Genomic DNA, 24,488 nt, shown 5'->3' with positions numbered 1-24,488 from the left:
CTGCTGTTGTTCTGTGGTGGTCGCTGCAGCAGAGAGGAGTGATACACACTGTTGATGTTCTGTGGTGATCGCTGCAGCAGAGAGGAGTGATACACACTGATGTTCTGTGGTGGTCGCTGCAGCAGAGAGGAGTGATACACACTGATGTTCTGTGGTGGTCGCTGCAGCAGAGAGGAGTGATACACACTGATGTTCTGTGGTGGTCGCTGCAGCAGAGAGGAGTGATACACACTGTTGATGTTCTGTGGTGGTCGCTGCAGCAGAGAGGAGTGATACACACTGTTGATGTTCTGTGGTGGTCGCTGCAGCAGAGAGGAGTGATACACACTGATGTTCTGTGGTGGTCGCTGCACTTGAAGCGTCAGACAAGGTCAGTGCATATAGTTGATTTTATTAAAACACATAGGATGTATATATTTATTTTTTTAACTTTTTAATTTCGACCAATCGATTGGTCGAAAGTACAGACGACTCTCGGTCAACCAAGATTTTCTCTAGTCGGGGACAGCCCTACTTCAAAGCCTCTCATTGACCAGTAAATAGCTTCAGCAATCCAGGGTTTAAATACATCATTGGTCCTAACACACAAAGCATCCCTGTCTGCATCCAACCTCCCCTCAGCACATAGTCAGAGTGAGGTCTATCCATGGAGCAGAGCCTATACAGTGTGTCAACCTGACACAGATGGTACCACACTGAAACAAACACCTCCGGTGAAATATCAGTCTGGAAAACTATATACGGACTGACTCAATTGATTCAGTGTTGTGTCGGTGAACACAGAGAACACCTCAACATAGACGGTAAGGTAGGTAGCTAGCTCACCATGAGCAGATAGCCAGATACTGGAATTTAGTCTGTTCTACATTCACTGTCCCTTCACTTCCCCTAATTTCTACTCCAAACCCAGGACCACCTAGGGCCTCCGCAGAGAACACTTTGGCCAAATCACGAGCTTATGTTGAGGAGGCACATTAAAGCATAATGGACCATGAGGGGGATTAGCTAAGGGGATTAGCCTGATTATTTATTAAATGCAGCAGAACCAGTTACTTAGGAAACAGGACAGGCAGAGTGGAGCGAGAGGAGAAGGGGCTCTATTTCCACTAGTTCAAATATCAATTCCTTTTGTCACCTCCTCCCCTTCATGCATCGCTGATGGTGGAAGCTCATCATTAGGCTGGCTTTCACCTGGACAGATCGTTTGGATAATTGAGAAAGAGCCAGGGCAGGGTGATTGGACCTCCCAAATCCCTGCTGCCAAACCCTCCTCTAAAAATCCCCTCATCACGGCTCCCATGGCAACTATAGCCTTGTTCACACCGCAGGCCTTAATGCTCAAATCAGTTGTTTTTCAAATACGTTTTGGAATACTGACTGTGGAATACTTGGAATACAAACAGCAAGTTACATGTGACCAAATCAGATGTGTGTGTGTGTGTTCAGACATCAGTCATTTGTATACATTACTAAACTATTTGTCATAGTAACAACGGGTGTGCACGCACTGGTGTAGGCTGATTGGTGGTGGTGCTCCTGCCTCCTAGCACCGCCATGGACGTTTCCCAGTTGCTTTCAATGTTCAAAATCGTAGTGTAAGAACACTTTTAAAGCCTCAAAGGATAAGATAATCAAACTTTCCAAACTAGTCCTTTTTTTTGGCTTGCCACAGCTGTCAACTAGCTAGCTAGGTAGCTGTTTAGCTAGCCACAGCTGTCAACTAGCTAGCTAGATAGCTGTTTTGCTAGCCACAGCTGTCAACTAGCTAGCTAGGTAGCTGTTTAGCTAACCACAGCTGTCAACTAGCTAGCTGTTTAGCTAGCCACAGCTGTCAACTAGCTAGCTGTTTAGCTAGCCACATCAGTGAACTAGCTAGCTAGGTAGCTGTTTAGCACATTCAGTCATTTGTTTTTAAACAATTAACAAGCTAGTTAGCTACCACATGTTCTTCTCAAACTGTCAACAGAGTAGCTAGCAAGCAAAAGGAAATGCCAAATAAGTTTTTTTTAAAGCACTTGAGGGCAAATAATGATCAGATTTGACCGTTCAGACATGTCACTTGGCCAGGAATCCGATTTGTATCGGATTTCAAACCGCCTACTAAGGTGGCTTGAAATATCCCATTCCATGTACTTTTTGTCTGTTCAGACTGCAGGAAAAATGACAGATTTTAAATCGGATATGCAAAAAAAATAGGATTTATGTCACTTCAAAACTGCCAATGTGAACTAGGCTTCAGTTCTGCGGCCTGCTAGAATATAGTACTTTTCTTTCTGAGCAGAGAGCACCCTGCCTGAGGGACAGCCACGCTATCACACAGCCAGGGCTGCTAGAATAATGTTGATGAGATTAGGACCAGGAGGACAGGTCAGGCTAGTCTCTGGGTTCTCACTCAACCATTGCAGAAACCAAACCATTTACCAACACTGTTTCAATACCAATATCTTGGTGGCTAGGTTAGGCCTGCAATATGCAGGTCTAACGTGTCAATACGGCAGCAAGTAAGAAAGTGTACCATCTTGGGGTAAGATGAGAACAAAGTTCTCCTTTTGGAGTAGGGTTCAGCTGGACCAGTCTCCTCTCTCTGGCCGGCCAGACATAGTGCCTGAGAGCCGTTAGCCTAGCCTGAGAGCGCAGCTGGGGTTGTGGGAAACTAAACAACAATCCACCACAAGGGTCTACTACAAAGGTTCCTGGCTCAACACAAACAGTCAAAAACCTCTTCAAGCAGTTTTAAGGGGAAACTAAAAAAAACACAAAAAGCAGCAGGGCAAACAAAAAAAGTTTAAAACAACAGGGAACTCCCTCTGGCATTTTACAGTAAACTGAATAGGCCTAAAAGAGGAAACTCCCTCTGGCATTTTACAGTAAACTGAATAGGTCTAAAAGAGGAAACTCCCTTTGAAATGTTACAGTCTGAATAGGCCTGGTAGACCTACACACTAACTGTACTTTTAAAAGGAGAGAAAGTGCTTTAAAAAAAATATTTTAAAAGATGGAAACGGGGCCTGGGACTGAAATAAAAATCCCTCTAGAACAGTTTTCTGTTTAATGTCTTGAAGCTGATCAGTGCTGTAAAAACGCTGATGCAACATTACTCTGCACCATATTGTCTGAATTTATAGCTGTAGATTTTTTTTACCAGGGCTGAACTGAAAAACGAATAAAAGAGCTACTCGACTCCAGTTGATACTAAATCTGTCAGCCTTTTTTGTTGACCATTTACTTGTTCAAAAACACACACACACACACACACACACACACACACACACACACACACACACACACACACACACACACACACACACACACACACACACCAGCTCTTTCAGATTCTTGTAAAGTGTACGATGCATGTTCTACGGTAAATCTATAATCTATTTCATTGTGGTGCAGCAGTCTGTCTGCAGTGTGTGAAGAGAAGAGATGCAACTTGGGTTCTAGAACATATGTCTCCTTCTCAATCTGTCTACCGTAACCAGAGCAACAAGGTCATTCAGTCATTCTGACTTTCCAGACCATACTTTCCTGGATGGGATCAGAAAGGACACCATGAAGAGAGTAATGTACTGTCCATCTCAGTCCCCAGGCACCACATGTGCTGGATAAGAGCACAAACACCTTCCTTACCACTCAAAATCAACTAAAATGTAGAGCGCAACTGAAGGCAATAAACAACTTCTCTGACGGCCAATGTGGCAATGATATTGATCAGAAACATTGTATACATAAGGATCATTTTGGTCATAAAATCAGTGTCGTCCAAAACTGAGTTTTGTAAGTGAGTTCGTCATGACTTACTTGAGGATTGGGTTTTGATTTCCACAACGCTCACTTGTCCACTAATAACACGGGACAGACACACAGCTGCGGTGCCGGCGCTCTATCCAATCCTACCGCAGAACACACCGACGGAGAGACCTGCCCGCAGCGCAGCGGACTTTGTTTACACAAGACAACACGTCACACACTTTGTTTTTTTTAAACATGAGAAATACTGCACTAAAACACCTTAGTCAGATGTAAAAATTGCGCAACTAAAAACATCCGTCAAAAACATCAACATTAATTACAGCTTTCTTGAGTTATCGTAGATTCAATCGGAGTATTTTGAGGAAGTGATGCTTAGCTTTGTTGCCATGGTGTCTCGTTAAACAGCAGTAACTGCCACATAGAACCACACCCCCAAGACCGGAATCTCATTTTTCCTAATGAGCAAAAGAGAAACACGTGGAAATTTTACTTGTTCAGAAATGTATGCAGATTCTTGGTTTTAAATTTGTTCGTTAGCCTAAACTAAGTTTTCAATATCAAAGCCAAAGAATAAATTCAGGCACCAACTACCAGATAGTCGATGCACAACCAGCTAGAAGCTAGAAGGAGAGAGTCAAACAAATAGATATATTTAGCCATTGGTGTTATTCCACGCTGAGGGTTTCTTCTGCAATCTGCAGTGGCCCTGGTGCACCATTTGTGAACACAATCCCTCAGTTTGTGGTCAGTATCCAAGTAATCAATGGGGTTTGTTTGTGACACTGACTCTCTAGTGTGTGGATGTGTGTCCTTTGTGGCCAGGCAGCAAGTCTAACAGACTGTGCCAGCAGCAGTAAGCTCCACTCTGCAGGTTTGGAGGGCTTGGCAGGGCTGGAGGGAGACTGACCATCACTACGTTCCAAATGCCACCCTATTGCCTATAGTACACTACTTTTAACTGTGAAAACTAATGCACTAAATAGGGAATAGGGTGCCATTTGTCAGGCTGGCCATGTCGGTTGGATCATGCTTGGAGGATTAGAGTAAAAATACAATTACTGGAACAGGCAAAGTCCCTTGGTTCACAGCAATTAGACTGGTTCACCAACTGGTACTCATGGGAAGTGGGTACTCAATATGGCTGCCAGCCCCCGATCACAGAACTTTGACATGAATGGGGATGTCGGTTCTAGTAATTCTATGATTAGAACCCATGCAGCTTGGGAGAGGAGAGTCTGCAGCTGTCTACAACACAGATTCTCTCTCTCTTGATAGACTTAAAATCAGCCCCAAGCAACTTAATCTCAACCTCAACCTCCTCATATTCAGGATGTGATCTAGACAACGACATAGATATCAGGAAACATGTATTCAACTGAAATGTGTCTTCTGCATTTAACCCAATCCCTCTGAACCAGAGAGGGGGCTCGACATCTACGTCTTCGGCGCCCGGGGAACAGTGGGGTAACTGCCTTGCTATGGGGCAGAAGGACAGATTTTTACCTTGTCAGCTCGGGGGAATCGATCCAGCAACCTTTCGGTTACTAGTCCAACGCTCTAACCACTAGGCTACCTGGCTACCTGATAGTAGACCATAGTAGACCATGCATCAATGATAGTAGGCAACAACAAAAAAATCTCTGCATATTGCCTTTAATGTTGCCTGATAATGGGTCCATGACAAACAGGGGTTTTAGGCTTCAAGTTACATCCTAATCAGCATTATCGTCAACGTTATTATAGTGATGTTAGAGACCAAAAAGCCCCTGATGTTATTACCCAATTCAAAAACATCATCAGTGTTATCATCAAGCAATAGGAGCATATGGACAGGAACTAAAAGCCCCTGATGTTATTTCTTTAATCAGAAATGAGGCAATGCGACAGGGGGCTGTTTAACTCGCTGTGGTTGAGGTGTGCGTGTGTGTGTGTGTGGGTGTGGGTGTGGGTGTGTGTGTGTGTGTGTGTGGGTGTGTGGGTGTGGGTGTGGGTGTGGGTGGGTGTGTGTGGGTGTGGGTGTGGGTGTGTGTGTGGGTGTGGGTGTGTGTGTGGGTGTGTGTGTGGGTGTGGGTGTGTATGCATGTGTGTGTGTAAAGCCGTCCGCATGCTTCCCATCCGAAACAGTTCGGAAGAGTTTGTGCATTTATTACGAAGACATTTTGTGACGTTATTGTTCGTTTTGGACTTCCGTAAGGTTTTTTTCACCTGTAGCCCGAAGTCTAAGCACCTTCGTCGGTGATTGGTCAACAGTAGGGATTCTTCAATAAAGTAGTATTGTCATTCAATGTTTTCATGCAAATCTTTTCACCTGATAAATACCAAACATCTTAGTTAGATGTAAAGTTGCACGTCTAAGATCTCCTCTGCAAAGAAACGGCAAAATTAATGACTGGTTTGTTTTGAGGAAGTGTATACTGGCTACGGCATCTCAAAATGGACAAACAGTACTATTGCTGCTTTTTTCTAATCTTTCAAGTGAAGGCCTTATTTTTTTTTTATTTTACCCCTTTTTTCCCTCCCAATTTCAATATTGTTTCATCGCTGCAACTCCCCAACGCGCTCGGGAGAGGCGAAGGTCGAGTCCTGCGTCCTCCAGTCGCTAGAGCACGATAAGCCAAGTAAAGCCCCAACAGGCCAAACCCTCCCCTAACCCAGACGACGCTGGGCCAATTGTGCACCGCCCTATGAGACTCCCAGTCACGGCCGGTTGTGACACAGCCTGGGATCGAACCCGGGTCTGTAGTGACGCCTCAAGCACTGCGATAAGTGTAGGGCTTTTAAGGGAGTATGGAGTATTTTTTAAGGGAGCACATTTGTTCGGTTCGCCTAGCCGAACTGAAGTGTGCTGACGCCTTAAGAGAGACTGACAGAGAGAGACAGACAGTCAGAGAAACAGACAGAATCAGACAGTCAGAGAAACAGACAGAATCAGACAGTCAGAGAAACAGACAGAATCAGTCAGACAGAAAAACAGACAGAATCAGTCAGACAGAAAAACAGACAGACAGAATCAGACAGACAGACAGAATCAGACAGACAGACAGAATCAGACAGACAGACAGACAGAAGTGATGATGCAGCAAAGGAATGTAAAAAAATAATGCCTTCAAAGACCAGGCCTGACAATGCAAAACTGTCACGAGTAACATCTTGTACGTGGTCAGGACCATAAAAAGAGCAGCCAGATTTGACTGTGGAGAACAGCTTTATGACATTGCCAGAATAATTCTGATACTCCCCAGACTTCTCTCTGAGAACACTGTTACAGACTAACCTAACGTAGAAGGCGGTAAAAGATGCCTGAGCGGAGTACTCACAAATGTTTTTCAGGTGAAACAGAAGTTAGGTTGAAAATACTGTATCCTTGAAAAACCGGAAACATCGGATTTCTTCCGAACCCACGGAGAGTGGTTACAGACAGACAGGTTCAAATGTATCTAATAACACCAGTAAGATATCTTAACATCTTTCAGATCGCTGTCAACACATCAGGGTCGACACAATGACAAAGAACAGAGCACCAACCAACCAAACAAATAAACAAATGCACTACTTTGAGGGAACATTGTGTAAGTTGTACTGCGGCCAAACAAAAGGAGAGCGAGAGAGAGACAACAGAACAGTGTTGGATGGAGGAACCAGGATGACAACAGGCCTTCCACCTTGGGGCCTGGCTGGCACAGAGGCAGAAAACAAGCAGCATAACCAGATGATTCATGACTTTAAAAATGGAAAACGACGCGTCGAGGGGGAGCGAGTGCTGACAACTGCTAAAACTCCCCTCCGACTCAGAACAACGAATTCAAGTGTTGATGAGAGAGAGACAGGAGAGAGACAGAGAGAGAGACAGAAAGAGGAGGGAGATACAGAAAGAGAGGAGAGAGCGAGACAGAAAGAGAGGAGAGAGCGAGACAGAAAGAGAGGAGAGAGAGAGACAGGAGAGAGACAGAGAGAGAGACAGAGAGAGAGAGACAGAGAGAGGAGAGAGCGAGACAGAAAGAGAGGAGAGAGAGAGACAGAAAGAGAGGAGAGAGAGAGACAGAGAGAGAGACAGAGAGAGAGACAGAGAGAGGAGAGAGCGAGACAGAAAGAGAGGAGAGAGAGAGACAGGAGAGAGACAGAGAGAGAGACAGAGAGAGAGAGACAGAGAGAGGAGAGAGCGAGACAGAAAGAGAGGAGAGAGCGAGACAGAAAGAGAGGAGAGAGAGAGACAGGAGAGAGACAGAGAGAGAGACAGAGAGAGAGAGACAGAGAGAGGAGAGAGCGAGACAGAAAGAGAGGAGAGAGAGAGACAGAAAGAGAGGAGAGAGCGAGACAGAGAGAGAGACAGAGAGAGAGACAGAGAGAGCGAGACAGAAAGAGAGGAGAGAGCGAGACAGAAAGAGAGGAGAGAGAGAGACAGGAGAGAGACAGAGAGAGAGACAGAGAGAGAGACAGAGAGCGAGACAGAGAGAGGAGAGAGCGAGACAGAAAGAGAGGAGAGAGAGAGACAGAAAGAGAGGAGAGAGAGAGACAGAGAGAGAGACAGAAAGAGAGGAGAGAGAGAGAGTCCCAAGAGAGTTGTGACATTCTGCACATAGCATAGTGCTAGACCACCACTGCAACTGGTAACACTGCAGATCCGTAATGGATGAGAGAGATACCAATAGCGTTTGCTGGCCGAGAGTACTTAGCACCTCTGAACGTAATTTGCAAACCGAGTGTGCACCGATTTTACATGTAGAATTGCGTGAAAAAAGTTGGCAGTCAGACATCGAAAGCGGACGGTCCTTAAAACACGCTGACTGATCGGCAGACGAAAGCTAGATCGGTGCGATGTGTGCAAGCCTTAAAACTCCCTTGAGTCGATGTCCGCACCACCGTGGAAATCTAATTAGCATAATAAATACAGAAATCACCATCAAAATCCATCGATTTAAGCTAGAGATATCTATATTTTTTTGCATGGGCTATGTCTCAATCCACACCATTCACCAATGGCGGCCTTTCGCATTTGCGGTGGAAGGTGGCCGAGCTACAGAGGTGTCTGTCAGACCACGATACATCCCGAAAACCGGTCTTGTCACAAAAACATCACGAGACAAGGGTCACGGAACTCGCCTGTAGTCAGTACCGCCGAGCCGCCTTCGGTACCGCCCATCTGTCTTCGGTACCGCCCATCTGTCTTCGGTACCGCCCATCTGTCTTCGGTACCGCCCATCTGTCTTCGGTACCGCCCATCTGTCTTCGGTACCGCCCATCTGTCTTCGGTACCGCCCATCTGCCTACTTCTGTCAGTAGTGTCAGTTTGGGCTACACATACTAATATGACCCCTCTATGGGACTCTCACGAACACGTTGGTTGTTTTGCTCTAGGACACCCACAAGCCTCACAAGCCTCCTCTTAAGATAGCCCGGTACCAGTATATGAAGTAGTTTAGTGCCAAATAAAATGGATACTTCAATAAAAACATTTTTATTTCCTGTTATTTTTTATATCTCTCAGATTTAGGACAGACACTTTAAAACAATCTTTCTTTTGATTTATTTTTGGACTATCTGTTATTCCATGTATGAATCTGTTATTCAATTTGTTTCTATTGGCTAATAGCAGTACACCATGCCCAAACCAGACGTCCGCGTGCGCCATCGTGCCCAAATTGATTTTGTCCCCCCCACACCACACCAAACACGATCACGACACGCAGGTTGAAATATCAAAACACTCTGAACCAATTATGTTAATTTGGGGACAGGTCAATAAGCATTAAACGTGTATGGCAATTTAGCTAGCTAGCTTGCAGTTGCTAGCTAATTTGTCCTATTTAGCTAGCTAGCTTGCTGTTGCTAGCTAATTTGTCCTATTTAGCTAGCTAGCTTGCTGTTGCTAGCTAATTTGTCCTATTTAGCTAGCTAGCTTGCTGTTGCTAGCTAATTTGTCCTATTTAGCTAGCTTGCTGTTGCTAGCTAATTTGTTCTGGGATATAAACGTTGAGCTGTTATTTTACCAGTAATGAACAAGGTCCTCTACTCCGACAATTAATCCACACATAAAACAGTCAACCGAAATGTTTCTAGTCATCTCTCCTCCTTCCAGGATTTTCTTCTTTGGACTTTATATGGCGATTGGCATCTAACTTTCCTAATAAGGTGTATCACCACAACATACCGACTGACCTCAGTTCATCTTTCAATCACCCACGTGGGTATAACCAATGAGGAGATGGCACGTGGGTATAACCAATGAGGAGATGGCACGTGGGTATAACCAATGAGGAGATGGCACGTGGGTATATGCTTCTAAAAGCCAGATGAGGAGATGGCACGTGGGTATAACCGATGAGATGGCACGTGGGTATAACCGATGAGGAGATGGCACGTTTGTATAACCGATGAGGAGATGGCACGTGGGTATAACAGATGAGGAGATGGCTCGTGGGTATAACCGATGAGGAGATGGCACGTGGGTATAACCGATGAGGAGATGGCACGTGGGTATAACCGATGAGGAGATGGCACGTGGGTATAACCGATGAGGAGATGGCACGTTGGTATAACCGATGAGGAGATGGCACGTGGGTATAACAGATGAGGAGATGGCACGTGGGTATAACAGATGAGGAGATGGCACGTGGGTATAACAGATGAGGAGATGGCTCGTGGGTATAACAGATGAGGAGATGGCTCGTGGGTATAACAGATGAGGAGATGGCTCGTGGGTATAACAGATGAGGAGATGGCTCGTGGGTATAACAGATGAGGAGATGGCTCGTGGGTATAACAGATGAGGAGATGGCTCGTGGGTATAACAGATGAGGAGATGGCACGTGGGTATAACAGATGAGGAGATGGCACGTGGGTATAACAGATGAGGAGATGGCTCGTGGGTATAACAGATGAGGAGATGGCACGTGGGTATAACCGATGAGGAGATGGCTCGTGGGTATAACAGATGAGGAGATGGCACGTGGGTATAACAGATGAGGAGATGGCACGTGGGTATAACAGATGAGGAGATGGCACGTGGGTATAACAGATGAGGAGATGGCACGTGGGTATAACAGATGAGGAGATGGCACGTGGGTATAACAGATGAGGAGATGGCACGTGGGTATAACAGATGAGGAGATGGCACGTGGGTATAACAGATGAGGAGATGGCACGTGGGTATAACAGATGAGGAGATGGCACGTGGGTATAACAGATGAGGAGATGGCACGTGGGTATAACAGATGAGGAGATGGCACGTGGGTATAACAGATGAGGAGATGGCACGTGGGTATAACAGATGAGGAGATGGCACGTGGGTATATGCTTCTAAAAGCCAATGAGGAGAAGGGAGAGGCAGGACTTGCATCGCGTTCGGCGTCACAAATAGAAGCAACTTCTATTTTAACGCCTGGCAACGCAGATGCTCGTTGGCACGAGCGAGCAGTGTGGGTGCAATGATTGAATAACACGTATGTGTACATTTATTTTGGTTTGGGTAGCGTGTAAGGCCAAATTAAATGTTTCATCAAATAACTTATATATATATTTCTTTATACCTAAACAGGCCCTACAATTCAGCTCATACAGTAGAAGGTCATGAGATCTTATTAGCCTAACACTGGAATAAATGTTAACGGCAGACCATTGGGCAACTACTATGATGTATTCAACACCACATACTGTACATGTACCGTACAACTATTACATACTGTACATGTAATTCAAACAAAAACGGCATTAGTAGTAGTAGTAGTATCACAGTCAGTCAGTAAAATGGTGTTATAGAATAAAGAGCTTTCTCTTTCCTCACAAGGATTGGCCTAAACCTGAATTAGATTAATTTTCCAAATAATCAATATTGATAAGCAAGCAGTAAACCTACTGACTGATCGGCTAGGCCTAGGCTAAGCAGCAACACTGATTTGTGTAGAGAAGCTAGGCTAAATACTGGCTAAGCTAAATAGAGCTAGTCAGTAGTCAGAGTACAGTACTTACAGCAATAGTTCATCCTGGTCATCACAGATAAACAGAGGACACCTGACAAAAACCTCTCCCCAGTCCCACCTCCAGCTCTGCTATTTCCGTGGATTTGGATGTATTTTTAACTAGAGTGCTCTGGCTGCTCCTCCTCAACAGCAGGAGATTCCTACAGACGCACATCAGCAGCAGGCGCCGCCTCCGTACTGTAGTGCGTGATGCCTCGTAACCAATAGGAGCAGAGAGAACACTCACACGGCCCCTCCCTTCCTTCCTCTGACTGACACAACTGGCTATCTATAGATTCTATAGTGGAGAGGCACAGGTGAGGAGTTACGATGGGACGAAATCCCGTAATCAGAGAAAAGTCAACTCCAACTCAATCCCTCTCTAAATATGTTACATATGGTTCTGTACTTTCCATTCTAACACCTCTCTCCCTCCCTCCCTCTCTTTCAGTCTCTCTCCCTCCCTCTCTTTCAGTCTCTCTCCCTCCCTCTTTCAGTCTCTCTCCCTCCCTCTCTCTTTCAGTCTCTCTCCCTCCCTCTCTTTCAGTCTCTCTCCCTCCCTCTCTTTCAGTCTCTCTCCCTCCCTCTCAGTCTCTCTCCCTCCCTCTCTTTCAGTCTCTCTCCCTCCCACTCTTTCAGTCTCTCTCCCTCCCTCCCTCTCTTTCAGTCTCTCTCCCTCCCTCCCTCTCTTTCAGTCTCTCTCCCTCCCTCCCTCTCTTTCAGTCTCTCTCCCTCCCTCCCTCTCTTTCAGTCTCTCTCCCTCCCTCCCTCTCTTTCAGTCTCTCTCCCTCCCTCCCTCTCTTTCAGTCTCTCTCCCTCCCTCCCTCTCTTTCAGTCTCTCTCCCTCCCTCCCTCTCTTTCAGTCTCTCTCCCTCCCTCCCTCTCTTTCAGTCTCTCTCCCTCCCTCCCTCTCTTTCAGTCTCTCTCCCTCCCTCCCTCTCTTTCAGTCTCTCTCCCTCCCTCCCTCTCTTTCAATCTCTCTCCCTCCCTCCCTCTCTTTCAGTCTCTCTCCCTCCCTCCCTCTCTTTCAGTCTCTCTCCCTCCCTCCCTCTCTTTCAGTCTCTCTCCCTCCCTCCCTCTCTTTCAGTCTCTCTCCCTCCCTCCCTCTCTTTCAGTCTCTCTCCCTCCCTCCCTCTCTTTCAGTCTCTCTCCCTCCCTCCCTCTCAGTCTCTCTCCCTCCCTCCCTCTCTTTCAGTCTCTCTCCCTCCCTCCCTCTCTTTCAGTCTCTCTCCCTCCCTCCCTCTCTTTCAGTCTCTCTCCCTCCCTCCCTCTCTTTCAGTCTCTCTCCCTCCCTCCCTCTCTTTCAGTCTCTCTCCCTCCCTCCCTCTCTTTCAGTCTCTCTCCCTCCCTCCCTCTCTTTCAGTCTCTCTCCCTCCCTCCCTCTCTTTCAGTCTCTCTCCCTCCCTCCCTCTCTTTCAGTCTCTCTCCCTCCCTCTCTCTTTCAGTCTCTCTCCCTCCCTCTCTCTTTCAGTCTCCCTCCCCTCTTTCAGTGTCTCTCCCTCCCTCTCTTTCAGTCTCCCTCCCTCCCTCTCTTTCAGTCTCCCTCCCTCCCTCTCTTTCAGTCTCCCTCCCTCACCTCTCTCTTTCAGTCTCCCTCCCTCACCTCTCTCTTTCAGTCTCCCTCCCTCACCTCTCTCTTTCAGTCTCCCTCCCTCACCTCTCTCTTTCAGTCTCCCTCCCTCACCTCTCTCTTTCAGTCTCCCTCCCTCACCTCTCTCTTTCAGTCTCCCTCCCTCACCTCTCTCTTTCAGTCTCCCTCCCTCACCTCTCTCTTTCAGTCTCCCTCCCTCCCTCCCTCGCTAGTGAACAGAACAGCAAAGCCATCTGCACCGCAGTGGAAACTGCTGTATCGGACTTAACCCTCGCAGCATCAGAAGTGGGACTAGAGAGCTCACAAACAAACACACACACACACACACACACACACACACACACACACACACACACACACACACACACAGTAGGAACTTGGGGTGCTGCATTACAGTACTATAGTATAACCTCTTGGGGTGCTGCATTACAGTACTATAGTATAACCTCCTGGGGTGCTGCATTACAGTACTATAGTATAACCTCTTGGGGTGCTGCATTACAGTACTATAGTATAACCTCTTGGGGTGCTGCATTACAGTACTATAGTATAACCTCTTGGGGTGCTGCATTACAGTACTATTGTATAACCTCCTGGGGTGCTGCATTACAGTACTATAGTATAACCTCTTGGGGTGCTGCATTACAGTACTATAGTATAACCTCCTGGGGTGCTGCATTACAGTACTATAGTATAACCTCCTGGGGTGCTGCATTACAGTACTATAGTATAACCTCTTGGGGTGCTGCATTACAGTACTATAGTATAGCCTCCTGGGGTGCTGCATTACAGTACTATAGTATAACCTCCTGGGGTGCTGCATTACAGTACTATAGTATAACCTCCTGGGGTGCTGCATTACAGTACTATAGTATAGCCTCCTGGGGTGCTGCATTACAGTACTATAGTATAACCTCTTGGGGTGCTGCATTACAGTACTATAGTATAGCCTCCTGGGGTGCTGCATTACAGTACTATAGTATAACCTCCTGGGGTGCTGCATTACAGTACTATAGTATAACCTCTTGGGGTGCTGCATTACAGTACTATAGTATAACCTCCTGGGGTGCTGCATTACAGTACTATAGTATAACCTCCTGGGGTGCTGCATTACAGTACTATAGTATAACCTCCTGGGGTGCTGCATTACAGTACTATAGTATAACCTCCTGGGGTGCTGCATTACAGTACTATAGTATAACCTCTTGGGGTGCTGCATTACAGTACTATAGTATAACCTCCTGGGGTGCTGCATTACAGTACTATAGTATAACCTCCTGGGGTGCTGCATTACAGTACTATAGTATAACCTCCTGGGGTGCTGCATTACAGTACTATAGTATAACCTCTTGGGGTGCTGCATTACAGTACTATAGTATAACCTCCTGGGGTGCTGCATTACAGTACTATAGTATAACCTCTTGGGGTGCTGCATTACGGTACTATAGTATAACCTCCTGGGGTGCTGCATTACAGTACATAGTAGTCTATGGTTGTGCCTGATAGCACTCGGGCTACACTCCTAAACTGCCAACGAGACTCCAGTGTTTATCACTGCAGAGAGATAATGGAGACACATGCCACAGCTGCCTTCCTCTCCACACCGTCCTGCTGCCTCCCTCTCCACGCCGTCCTGCTGCCTCCCTCTCCACGCCGTCCTGCCGCCTCCCTCTCCACGCCGTCCTGCCGCCTCCCTCTCCACGCCGTCCTGCCGCCTCCCTCTCCACGCCGTCCTGCCGCCTCCCTCTCCACGCCGTCCTGCCGCCTCCCTCTCCACGCCGCCTCCCTCTCCACGCCGCCTCCCTCTCCACGCCGCCTCCCTCTCCACGCCGCCTCCCTCTCCACGCCGCCTCCCTCTCCACGCCGCCTCCCTCTCCACGCCGCCTCCCTCTCCACGCCGCCTCCCTCTCCACGCCGCCTCCCTCTCCACGCCGCCTCCCTCTCCACGCCGCCTCCCTCTCCACGCCGCCTCCCTCTCCACGCCGCCTCCCTCTCCACGCCGCCTCCCTCTCCACGCCGCCTCCCTCTCCATGCTGCCCCCTCTCGCCACCGTCCTGCTGCCTTTCTCTCGACATCGTCCTGCTGCCTTTCTCTCGACATCGTCCTGCTGCCTCCCTCTCCATGCTGCCTCCCTCTCCACATCGTCCTGCTGCCTCCCTCTCCATGCTGCCTCCCTCTCCACATCGTCCTGCTGCCTCCCTCTCCATGCTGCCTCCCTCTCCACATCGTCCTGCTGCCTCCCTCTCCATGCTGCCTCCCTCTCCACATCGTCCTGCTGCCTCCCTCTCCATGCTGCCTCCCTCTCCACATCGTCCTGCTGCCTCCCTCTCCATGCTGCCTCCCTCTCCATGCTGCCGTCCTCTCCATGCTGCCTCCCTCTCCACACCGTCCTACTGCTTCCCTCTCCATGCTGCCGTCCTCTCCATGCTGCCTCCCTCTCCACACCGTCCTGCTGCCTCCCTCTCCATGCTGCCGTCCTCTCCATGCTGCCTCCCTCTCCATGCTGCCTCCCTCTCCATGCTGCCTCCCTCTCCACACCGTCCTGCTGCCTCCCTCTCCACACCGTCCTGCTGCCTCCCTCTCCATGCTGCCTCCCTCTCCACACCGTCCTGCTGCCTCCCTCTCCACACCGTCCTGCTGCCTCCCTCTCCACACCGTCCTGCTGCCTCCCTCTCCACACCGTCCTGCTGCCTCCCTCGCCACACCGTCCTGCTGCTGTGCTAACTGCCAGTCACCGGGACTAAAATAAATCAAATCAACCTATTTTTTTGATCCATTTTAGAATAAGGCTGTAACTTAACAAAATGTGGGAAAAGTGAAGGGGTCTGAATACATGAATACTATCCCCTCATAGTATAAAAGATGACCCTTTGTGTGAGAAAGAAATATTCAAAACATGTAACCTTTAGGCAAGACAGTTAAGAACAAATTCTTATTTACAATGACGGCCTATCGGGGAACAGTGGGTTGACTGCCTTGTTCAGGGGCAGAACGACATATTTTTACCTTGTCAGCTTGGGGATTCGATCTAGCAACCTTTCGGCAACTGGCCCAACGCTCTAACCACTAGGCTACCTGCCACTGCTAGGCTACCTGCCACTGCTAGGCTACCTGCCACTGCTAGGCTACCTGCCACTGCTAGGCTACCTGCCACTGCTAGGCTACCTGCCACTGCTAGGCTACCTGCCACTGCTAGGCTACCTGCCACTGCTAGGCTACCTGCCACTGCTAGGCTACCTGCCACTGCTAGGCTACCTGCCACTGCTAGGCTACCTGCCACTGCTAGGCTACCTGCCACTGCTAGGCTACCTGCCACTACTAGGCTACCTGCCACTACTAGGCTACCTGCCACTACTAGGCTACCTGCCACTACTAGGCTACCTGCCACTAGGCTACTCTGGGACAGTTGTGGGATGCTATAGATGGGTGATTCTGCAACTTCAGGCACTTTGGCCCGGCAAGCTTTCAGAAATTAAAATGTATTGAAACACCATTGTACCAGTATTATAATCGTCCTTGATTTGTCTAGAAATAATACCTGATAATGGCTGCGATCGTACTATTCAGGAATTTATATATTTTTGTCGTTTTTCTCAGACAGCCATAGACAAATGTCATTTCCATCACATCATTATTAAACATCCACTTTAGTTGAAAATGAAAATATCATATAAAATAATTGTATGACATTTCTTATACATTTGTACATGAACTTGTATTGAATATTATATTAAGTGCTTTTTAAGGTTTTCCTCAAATGAATCATTCAACATATCGCCTCTGAATGTATAAACTTGCCTTTGTGAAGAGCTGAAAATATTTATTTATCATAAAAAAATAAGACATTTCCACCCAACCTTTTTGTGAGATTATGATAACAAGCATATGATTTCCCTATCTAAAAACAACTCAATCAATGTATATTATACATAATATACTAATTTACCTAAAAATATGGGTGTGGGTGGAAATGACAAGGTGTGGGTGGAAATGACATGTGTAAAAAAACTTAGGAAAACAATATTTTATTGCAAACATTTTGAACAACAACCATTGTAGAACATTTAATTAATTTAAGCAAAAGTAAGATACCAAAAGTGGGCAGAGTTCATGGAAGTAGGCCAGTGTTTTTGAGAGATGAGCCCAGATTGCAGAGGGGTCATCCGCATAGAAGAGCTCAGTGAGCAAAGGGAAACGGTATCATTTGTGGTATGTCCAACATAACACAGTGGAGGGTCACCTGCATGTGAGAATCACCAAAGTGAACTGCCTGGATTTCAATGGTGTATTTACACAGCTAGTTCTCTCAGTGGCACAACGTTGGTTTTAGAAATGGGGGGGGGGAATAATTCTAATTTGTTTTATCCAGTCGGATAAACACTCCAAACAGCGTACCCCACACACCGTTGCCTCATTTTGTATCACTTTCAAATGATAAAACTGGGAGGGGACAAAAAAACATTTTCTGAATGTGAGGGGGACATGTCCCCCACCCCGTCCCCAGTGAAAGTTGCGCCCCTGAGTTCTCTGCAAAGTCAATATGCACGATGATCTCCTCTTTCCGCAGATTCTCTTTTAATTCTCTCAGTTTGGAGTATTGGCGTTGAATGTTTTACATGCAGTGTGCCACACACCTTTTCTTAGACTGTCAAATGTACAGTGAACTTCTCCAAGTTTCCCTCTTTGTTTTTCCTTCTCTCTCTCACTCTCTTCAGCTTGAAGATATGCGCCTCAGAATTCGATAAGAAGGACGCCTGCAGTTACATCCCGGATGTGTCCATCGGGGACGTCACGGGACGAGCATAGACTAATAAGAATTTAGATATGAGAGAGAGCCATGTGAGTGAGCTGTGCTTCGTAGCACGGCGTTCGGCAGCCGGGCGAAGTGAATTGTAACTATTATATTCAGCCCAAGGGCACAACGGTCACACAAGGGGGATGTCAAATTGTGAATGTGAGACTGATAAAGTGTTTGAAGCCTGCGAAAGAAACAAAGCAGAGCTCATGCCTTTCATGTGACTTCAGTCACAAATCATCAGTCACGCCATGCAGCCTTAGAATGCATTAAACAATCTATACATATAGCCCAATGTTTATATCACATCTAAAGTTGCATAAATAACTCTGAATTAAGCAAATAGAAGTACCTGTTTCTTTGTTAAACGCTCAACACAGTATAGCTACAAGTGAACACTTCCTCAAATCATTTGGAGAAAATATCCTTTCTATTTTATTCAGCTTTGTTCAATTGTATTCTTCATACTATAAAATAATGCCATGGAATTCTAACCAAATGTTGTCTGCTAAATTAACTAGTGTAGCCCACAGCCATATGGCATTTGACAGATCAGGACCTAACATAGACAACTCAGAGTATGCTATTCTGTTCTTCTGAAATAGACTACATTTTCTTCATATGTATATTTAGACCTGTGTAAAATAAATAATGGATGTATTGTGATGGTGTAGGCTATATTACATGGATTTATTGCGAAGGTGTAGGCTATATTACATGGATTTATTGTGAAGGTGTAGGTTATATTACATGGATTTATTGTGAAGGTGTAGGCTATATTACATGGATTTATTAGACTTTAGATGTTCTAAAGGTCTGCATCAGTGGCGTGTAGGCTGTGTGGAAGCCAGGAGATGCTACATGGGTTTATGTTAATTAACGGTCAATTACCGTGAGACCGACAGTTATTTGCTTGTTGATCACCGGCTGACAACATTCCATGACGTCACAGCCCTAGGTGTGACTCCGGAGACATTCAGCTCCGTACCTCAACGCCGTTGCGCCTCTCAAATGTTGTACCCTTTATGCGGAGGGCGCCGTCTAGCTCATTGACATGATTGGTTGACCGTAGGGGAGGGCGGGTGGTCCTGTATAAACACAAACTCACGTCCTTCACAACAGCTCTGCGGGGGGGGCATCGCAGTAAATGCTGTACTTTTGGATTGACCACGCAGAGCCTTTTAGTCTCGGCGATTAGTTCACTGAGAAGGGCGTGAATAAGTGTGCCATAAAATAAAATACACAGTACCAGTCAAATGTTGACATCAGCAAACCCCTCTCCCACACACGACGCCGTACAGTTGAAACCGGGATTCATCCGTGAAGAGCACACTTCTCCAGCATGCCAGTGGTCATCGAAGGTGAACATTTTCCTACTGAAGAAGTCGGTTACGACGCCGAACTGCAGTCAGGTCAAGACCCTGGTGAGGACAACGAGCACGTAGATGAGCTTCCCTGAGACGGTTTCTGACAGTTTGTGTAGATAATATTTGGTTGTGCAAACCCACAGTTTCATCAGCTGTCCGGGTGGCTGGTCTCAGACGATCCAACAGGTGAAGAAGCCGGATGTGGGGGCCCTGTGCTGGCTTGGTTACACGTTGTGAGGCCAGTTGGACGTAGTGCCAAATTCTCTAAAACGACATTGGAGGAGGCTTATGGAACATTCAATTATCTGGCAACAGCTCTGGTAGACATTTCTACAGTCAGCATGCCAATTGCAGGCACTCTCAAAACTTGAGACATCTGTGGCATTGTGCTGTGTGACAAAACTGCGCATTTTAGAGTGGCCTTTTATTGTCCTCAGCACAAGGTGCACCTGTGTAATTGCTCATGCTGTTTAATCAGCTTCTTGATATGCCACACCTGTCAGGTGGATGGATTATCTTGACAAAGGAGAACTGCTCACTAACAGGGATGTAAACAAATTTGTGCACAACATTGGAGAGAAATAAGCTTTTTTTGTGAGTATGGAACATTTCTGGGATCTTTTAATTCAGCTCATGAAACCAACACATTACATGTTGTGTTAATATTTTTTGTTCAGTGTATTTCCAGTATCCAGCCAGTGAGGAGGACTGGACGTAGAGGGTCAGTACAGTGATGCTAAATAGAGAGCCGGGGAGTCTGCCTGTTATGCGCCACATGTGCCAGGTAATCACAAGCAGCTGCTGAACTCAATCAACCCAGTGGGACATATCAGTAGACCACACAGAGAGCATTAATGTGTTGATAAGCGTGTGTGTCTGTCTTCTCCCCCTTTCACTGATTTGAAGTGAAGACCAAAAAGGATGCAATGAGAAACGATAGGCCCTATGTGGCGATTTAAAAAGCCAGGTATATAACCTGTAGTCTCCACCCTTACAAAGGGAGATTCATTCAAATGGTGAAATTGAATCGATCATAGGATGGTAGATGCAGGCTATTTACCAAGAGACGGCAGGCCCCTCTCTTGGCCCATGATAGTGCTTTCTTCCACGCCTCGGAGTCGTCACAAAAGTCTGGGCGATAGATTCACGATGAGTCTTGATTTATTGAAGGGTGAGCTGCTAGCCAGTCCAGGGTTGCCAGCAGGCAGGCAGATCTATAATAATTATACTGTTGATGGGAGATCCAGTAGACCTATAGTGCCTGCCTGGTAATCCCCGCACTATGACTCACTGTGTACTGTAAGGCAGTGCTTATTCACATCCTTGAATGAGTCAGTCTTCTATAATACAGCAACATAGCCTACAGTCAGAGAAATCAACCTGCTTGACTTTGGGTCGCCTTCCACATCCAGTGGACCGATAACCTTTCCTTTGAGTCCTATGTACATATTACCTCAAATTACCTCGACTAACCGGTGCCTCCGCACATTGACTCTGTACCGGGACCCCCTGTATATAGCCTCGCTATTGTTATTTTACTGCTGCTGTTTAATTATTTGTTACTTTTATTATTATTTTTATTTTTTTACATAACACTTATTTTTCTTAAAACTGCGTTGTTGGTTAAGGGCTCGTAAATAATAATTTCACTGTAAGGTCTTGTATTCAGAGCATGTGACAAATAAAATGTGATTTGATGGTGGTAAATACCTAGGTACACTAGGCAGAGCCTGTCAGCGCGTCAGTTTGTAAAAACACGAGATAGAATATTGGCAGTGCTCCAGCAGAAGGCGACATCAGGCAGGTAATACTACACCAGGTACCAGGAAGTGAAGCGCCAATGCTCATTAACCCCATTAAGGATAGGCTAGTCGATTTACTAGCTACTGCTTACTTGGACTGATTCAACCCGGGCTGGGGAAGCTGACTACAGCGTGTCAAAATGTCAACAGCCAATAAAGGCTAAAAGCTTGCCTGATCTGATGTAGTCTAGCTTAGTGGTTTCACTAGCTAACGTTGACCTGGACTGACACTGGTTGCCAGGGGAAGCACGGCTACAGTAAAGTGTGAGAGCCTGATGTAGTCTAGCTTGAACTTAGTAACTCCTTCAAAGGTTAAACTTGTGGTTTTACCTAGACTACTGAACTGAACTGGCTGGGAAAGCTGTCTACAGTGACTGCCACTGGCTGGGCTTATGCATGCTAGTATAGTTAGCAAGGTTACAGTGTAAGGTGAGATCAACAACCAATAATTACTAGCTACTGCATCTTGCCTATGCCGTTCGGCCATCACTCATCCGTATATTTATATGTACATATTCTTAATCATTCCTTTACACTTGTGTGTGTATGAGGTAGTTGTTCTGAAATTGTTAGATTACTTGTTAGATATTACTGCACGGTCGGAACTAGAAGCACAAGCATTTCGCTACACTCGCATTAACATCTGCTAACCATGTGTATGTGACCAATAAAATTAGATTTGACTTACTGTTTACCTGGACTGAACCGACCTGGGCTGAACCGACCTGGGCTGAACCGACCTGGGCTGAACCGACCTGGGCTGAACCGACCTGGGCTGAACCGACCTGGGCTGAACCGACCTGGGCTAGCTACAGTCATTGTGTGATCAACATACAAATGTTTAGCTAGACTCAACTAGGCTGGCCTGGGTGAGAGGTCAATGTGAGGTCAAATCAACACCCAATATAGGCTAACAGTATGACAGTAGTCTAACACTGAACTGTGAGAGCTTTCCTTTAGCCATGAGATAACAGAAGGTACCATGGGTGGGTGTTACATTTGTAATTAGTTAAGCTTCTATTTTTATAAATAATTTTAAAAATGTCACTTCATTGGAGCCTGGGGGTGCACTGTACTGTGAAGATGAAACATTTCAGTCCTCTATACCTTTGTGCTGAATAGTAACAGAATCCGCTAAAGGAGAGAGTGGAAAGGAAGGAGAGAGAGAGAGTGAAACAGACTGAGACAAAGAGCGAGAGAGAGACAGAGACAAAGAGCGAGAGAGAGACAGAGACAAAGAGCGAGAGAGAGACAGAGACAAAGAGCGAGAGAGAGACAGAGAAAAAGAGCGCGAGAGAGACAGAGACAGAGCGCGAGAGAGACAGAGCGAGAGACAGAGCGTGAGCGAGAGACAGAGAGCAAGCGAAAGAGAGAAAGAGCGAGCAAAAGAGAGAAAGAGCGAGAGAGAAAGAGCGCGAGAGAGACAGAGAGTGACAGAGAGAGAGCGAGCGAGAGACAGAGAGCGAGCGAGAGACAGAGAGCGAGCGAGAGACAGAGAGCGAGCGAGCGACAGAGAGCGAGCGAGCGACAGAGAGCGAGCGAGAGACAGAGAGCGAGCGAGAGACAGAGAGAGAGCGAGCGAGAGACAGAGAGAGAGCGAGCGAGAGACAGAGAGAGAGCGAGCGAGAGACAGAGAGAGAGCGAGCGAGAGACAGAGACACAGAGACAAGTCTGACCACACTGGGTTGGAATGCAGTGTCTTTTCAGAACTCTTCAAATCAACCTCAGAGTGAGGTGAAGCAGCTAGACGTCTCCTCAATTCAACATCTTCCTGAATAGAGAAGCAAACATCCTTTCTACCTTCACTGTGTGTGAGAGAGGGTGAACGTGTGTGTGAGAGAGGGTGAACGTGTATGTGAGAGAGGGTGAACGTGTGTGTTCTTCTCCAGCAGGTAGAGACTCAGTCCGCACAAAATAATGAGACAGGAAACCTTCAAATAAACCATTAAGACTCCTTCAATTTCAATCTACCGGTCTGCTAAATTAAGAAACAGCTAAATCAAGAAATATCCAACTAGTTGATCCAACTAGTTTTAAATAAGTGTATACCAGGGAACCAACCGAGCATCAGAAACTGATCTAAAATAGACATTGCACACAACCAATCAAGGCTCTAATGCCTAGAAATGCTTATTAGGCAGGCATGCGCCGAATACAACCGTGAGCTTTGCAACCGTGGAGACACTTTTTCTTCTTTTTTTTTACGCGCTACGTGCTTCAGCTCTCAGCGGTCACATTCTGTCAGCTTGTGTGGTCTACCACTTTGCGGCCGAGCTGTTGTTGCTCTTAGACGTTTCCACTTCACAATAACAGCACTTACAGTTGACCGGGGCAGCTCTAGCAGGGCAGAAATTTGACAAACTGACAAACTGACGGTGCCACGTTGAAAGTCACTGAGTCCTTCAGTACGGTTCATTCTACTGCAAATGTTTGTCTATGCTTATTAAGGACAAACATACTTAGTCAGTCATATTGAGATGACAATGAAATGAATAAAAGCAGCCCATTTGGAAGACATTGCTAATCCAATGCTCCCCAGTCTCTATTCCTGCTGTGAAGGTCAACCGTTGTTTACTTATTTATGAGATTGAAAAATGAAACATGACAACTCCATTACTGTGGTTAAAGGGCTTAGACAAAAAATACAAACAAAATCATTCTGCAACTGTAAGTACCAACACTTTTGCTCAAATAAACTTTTGCAGAGGGGGATAACAAAAGTCACCAAGGTTATGCACTAAAATGTTATTGATGGTACAGCAGAGAATGGAATAAAATGATGTTTACTTTTGAAATGTGTATAATGTTGGCTATTCTTTTGGTTTTCAGTGCTTTATCACCAGTTCAATCTAAAATAATCTAAGCAAAAGCATAGGATGACAAGTTCGTGGTTGCTTTCCATATTGGTGGTTCATTCTGCTTGTGTGACAAAGAGCAATAAATACAGGTGTCGTTACCATGTTATCTATACACACCTCCAAGGGGTCATTTCTATGCGGTGGTTAACGCAAGGCTGGCAAAAAGGAAACGACAGTGAGTCACAGGCAATGATGTATGACCCTGAAGTTGATATCAGGAAAAGGGATGGAGAATAGCACAGTACTAAGCAGTAAGAAACCCCTTCAAGTTCACACCAAACCAAAGTCAAAAGGTCAAAATCACAAGTCCCGTCTAGCTTCTTGTCCTCAAGATAAAAGGACAGGTAGTTATATATTTGATGGTGGC

The 24,488-nt window shown here is 46.3% G+C and overlaps 1 protein-coding gene across 11 annotated transcripts in view; it reads right to left on the bottom strand.

Moving 5' to 3' along the window:
• LOC129854911 (tight junction protein ZO-1-like) overlaps positions 1-24,488 on the bottom strand; it is a 177,750-nt gene that overhangs the window by 78,381 nt on the left and 74,881 nt on the right. The window contains exon 1 of one of the 11 annotated variants that reach the window (XM_055922076.1): positions 11,719-12,122. The exons of the other annotated variants lie outside the window; for them this stretch is intronic. The gene's annotated coding sequence lies outside the window, so the exon portion shown is untranslated. Of the gene's footprint in view, positions 1-11,718; positions 12,123-24,488 lie in introns of those variants that run through there. 11 annotated transcript variants of the gene reach the window in all.

This window comes from Salvelinus fontinalis, chromosome 5 (assembly GCF_029448725.1).
Source record: "Salvelinus fontinalis isolate EN_2023a chromosome 5, ASM2944872v1, whole genome shotgun sequence".
Taxonomy (NCBI): Eukaryota; Metazoa; Chordata; class Actinopteri; order Salmoniformes; family Salmonidae; genus Salvelinus; species Salvelinus fontinalis.
Note: the sequence above shows the minus strand (reverse complement) of the source record. Positions and strands in the feature narration are given on the sequence as shown.